This window comes from Nicotiana attenuata, chromosome 3, assembly GCF_001879085.1.
Source record: "Nicotiana attenuata strain UT chromosome 3, NIATTr2, whole genome shotgun sequence".
Taxonomy (NCBI): Eukaryota; Viridiplantae; Streptophyta; class Magnoliopsida; order Solanales; family Solanaceae; genus Nicotiana; species Nicotiana attenuata.
In genome coordinates, this window is record NC_031991.1 from 55,735,644 (window position 1) to 55,739,880 (window position 4,237).

General features: G+C 33.4%; 1 long non-coding RNA gene across 2 annotated transcripts; it reads left to right on the top strand.

Annotated features, from left to right (window-relative positions):
• Positions 153 to 1,825, top strand: LOC109224661. 2 transcript variants are annotated; one of them, XR_002067753.1, is made up of 4 exons: positions 153 to 1,087; positions 1,226 to 1,287; positions 1,391 to 1,486; positions 1,633 to 1,825. It is a non-coding gene; the product is annotated as an uncharacterized LOC109224661 (long non-coding RNA). The 2 variants fall into 2 exon arrangements; XR_002067752.1 differs by having other exon boundaries at positions 153 to 1,287.

Consider the following 4,237-nt stretch of genomic DNA (forward strand, 5'->3'; position numbering starts at 1 on the left):
ATTTCTTGCCGTTTCACTTTTGGAATTCCTTTAAAAGTTTGTTCATTTTTGCTTTCAATTTTAGTTTCTTACTCTTTCCGCATAATTTCTATCTTGATTTTTTATATGCATGTCAGTAAGTCTACTCTATCTGATGTGCTACATTGCATGTTTGAGATTGTACCTGGTGCACATAAGTTTATATTATTTTGGCTTACTCATCGTTGATATCTGTTCGTCTTTTGGAACTAATTACTAACTGTATATCGAAACGTCGGAGCAAAAATCTATTGTATTATGCTTTTTGTTGGAAGATTGGGTCTGTGCTACAATAGCAAAGATTTAATTGGTGATAATATCGGTTTATTTGTAAACATACTTTCATTGTGTTCTCTTTCTGTAAATCTTAATATATCTTATAGTTAATAATACTTTCCATCTGAATGTTTTTTATTTTTTACTCTTATTTTACTTTATTGTTTCAATTATTTTTAAATTTTGATTTCAAACTGTGCAAACTGATGAATCCAAAGTGTTCGGTGATATGCCTGAAACAACACAAAATTATTTGGTAAGAATTTCTTTTGTTTCTCTTTTGTATTATTGAGCAAATTAGGACTATCTTCAACTATACGAAGTTTTACATTCCTCTGAATTGGGGACATTTTTCATAAAAGTTATACAAATGGAGAAATACTTATAGAAGGCTAGAAGCAATAGTAGCGTTTTGCATTTTTCTTGTTATTTCAGTTGGATTTGTTGCTGTTTGGTAATTGACCGTGGTATTAAAGTTGAGATGGTTAATAAGCTGTCATTGATGATTCTTTTTTGTCTACCTAATCTTTTCTTGGCCAAGTATGGATGGACCTGTCATAATGTGAAAATAAATTCTATTTAAAGGACTTCTCTATGCAGTAAAAGATTATAGGATGATAAAACTAAATCGCTGGACTTCTAGATTCGGCGACGATGAATTTTTTGAAGCCCTGGCAATGATGTTGATGCTGGTGACAAACAGATTGGAAAAATGTCGGTCAACTATCAATGTGTTTTATTTAAACCTTTCAATAGTGAGATTTTGAATGCAGTATTTACCATAACTCAGAAGGTAAGAAAATTATGTTGTATTTAAGATATGCACAATATTATTTTTTAATTTTTCACTATCTATAGATATTTCATTCCTGACTATATTATTTTCTGCTTATGCATGTCTACTTCTGAATATTTTGTGTCAATTTGGTAGTAAGAACTGGCACTGAAAGGAACTCAATGAAAATAAAGGCTATATGAACAAAATCCTCAAAGGTCAGTAATGCACGCATTTATGTTCTACCAATAATTTCGGTTGCCTTTATCTTGCTTATTTTCAACATTGGTGGTAAAATAGCTCAACCATGCGAGGTACAAGAGTGTGATTCAATGATAAGGGCCTTATTGTTAACCGAAAATCTGGGGAATAATCAATCTTCTTTTACCACAATAAGACATTGTTGCTTCTTTCAAGGTATACCCCTACGTTGTGTTCTTGTTTCCTAAGAAAGATTTAGTTAGTATTGTCTACAATATTATTGGCATGGACTTAGATCAGTAGATTGTGTTTAAAAAAGAATATGTATATGATGTTATTTAGACTGGTTTTTGGTTTTACAGGATTGATGTTTATGGAAAGAGAGCTAAAAATCTCACTAGCTTTTAGTAGCTTCTTGGCTGAGTTTGAAGCGATTCACCAAGATGAAAAAAAGTTCAAGGATCATGCGTCTGAAGAATTCCTGAAATTTACTTAGGTAACTTTGCTAAATGTCACAGTTATGAGGTTAGACTTTTTTGCCACTCATTTTGATTGGTTAAGGTGTATTATTAGATTAATTAGTTATTTCTTCCTTGAACTTATTGTAGGATCTGCCGACAAAATAATGTTGGGGGAGTAATACTCAGTTTTATATCCATTTTCCTTTCTTCGAAGGTTCTATTAATTTAATTTGGATGTTTGTGAAGAAATATTCATTGTTAGATCAAATTTACTTGAATGTGGTTGTGTCACTTAGAATACGAAAGGGTACTTTACTACTCAAGACAATTAATATAGAACAAAGAAAAAGAGAAAAAATATACTTGAGTAATGAAAGTTAATGTGACATCAACGTGAGTAGTTACTTTAATGTAATAGAAGTTGAATTATCTTTATAATAATCTCTTAATAATAAAACATCTCATTTGACCTTTTTCTTTAGCGCAATCAATGGGAATATAACGTCGTATGGTAATGCAAAAGGCGAGATAAAACCATATTAACCTGTTGATATTGGCACTTACTCAATGTTAATAAATTGAATAGTGAGCAGTAAAGTGCATTACTCCTGCTTACCTTGTGGCTATGGGGAGTAAAAGCTTAAGTTTCTAGCTAAATGATAGTTTACATATCATTTTGAAGCTTGAAATTGAGGTTTTAAGAGGTGCCTCTTCTATTTTGACTGGATACTGGTAAGAAACGAAGTACACATTTCTTCTTTGATGGATAATTATGCTTTATAGTATGTGAAATTATAGAGATGCAAAATTACAGAGATGCCAAAGTGCGAATGCTTGCTGTCAAAGCGCTTGCATCAGTGTGTGAAATCTAATTCGTGCCAGAAAATCGTTAAAATACATATCTCTGTTTCTTTTCATTGACAATGAGGTTATGCAGATATCTTTTTAAACATAGGATGGTTATTGTGAAAATAACTGAGATTCTGTTGGTTCTTGGGTTCGTGAAACTGTCATCGATGGCCTGAAAGGTGCACCTATATTCTATGCAAGAGAGGACTCATGGGATTTTCAAGGAAGTTGGAACAAATTGAACTTGCATCTATTTAAGAGTTTTCACTATTAAAATAAGAAACAAGATAGTAATGAAGGTGTTTATCAGGCTGCAAATAGCTACACATTTCATTAGCTATAGTCATATCTATTTCATCTGGAAGCAAAGATTTTCTTATTAATTTTCTAGAAGCAAAGATCTCTGTCTTCAATATCTTTCTTCTTATTTTCTAAGAGTCCATTTCTACATCAATCATAGCTCACAATTAGGGGTGGGCATAAAATCTGAAAAACCGAATTCCGAACCGGACCGAATTAATTCGGCATTTCGGTTTCGGTTTTTTTCGGTATTTCGATTCAATTCGGTACTAAATTTTTGGTATTTCGGTATTTCGGTTCTGTCCTCGGTATTAGGATCTTGACAATTCGGTATACCAAAAATACCGAAAATTTAATACTTACAATGGAATCCCACAGTCCAAATACCCAAAGCCTGTAAACTGCCCAGTGCCCAGCGCCCCAGCCCAAGTACCCAAAAGCCAAAATTTTAATTTTTGGAGTCCCAACCCAATAAGACCCAACCCAATAACCCAAATGTCTTTCACTTTCTTAATTCTTACCCTAAGTCCTAACATCTGAGAAACCTAAGAACTAAGAAGTAAGAACGACTGAGAGCCAAATGCTCTTTTATCCATCTTTGATCATAGAATGCATATGCTTCTTAATGTTGGAGTCCTCATTTTGATGAACTTAATTTGAATAGGTCGGGATTCCAATATGTATTCCACACTTTGAAGTTTCAATTGTGCACTGTGAAGATGTTGCAAAGTGTAGGTGCTTTTGCAAACATATTTGCCGAAAAATCTTGCTGAGAAATGTACTTTTGGATGAAGGCATACTAAGAAAGCATTCAATTTTTTTAGACTTTTACTTTACATTGCCATATTCTGAAGATCTCACAAGGAAACTTTTAGTTAGTCTTCAATGGTAGAATACCATTTCAGCTGCATGCATACCTAGCTGTATATTCATGTTATCAGCATTGTTAAAAGTGTGGAATACATTGTTAAATGTTAATCGTTAGTGTACAGTACATTGCACTTAGTTTGGTTCTTAGCATGAATCCATCTTCATTTATATTTGCACAGGTANTTCATGGGCGAATTCCAAGTAATCACTGTTGGCTCAAGCAAGTGGGGAGGAGAAGGGGAAGGATCTCAACTTCATAGCTAATACCAGTTGCGGAAAGAGAAGCGGGACAAGTTTCCACTGATACAAAATGTTCACTGACCCTCATTCTAGAGAACAGTTCTTCTCATACTCTGTTAGTACTGATTCCTACAAGTTTACCTTCCCAACAAAGTTTCAATTGTTGATTTTTTTGAGGGGGAGGGGGTTCCTGCATTATTTTATTCTGTTTTTCACATTATTGTCAGTTTCTGCTCCATATTTGTGC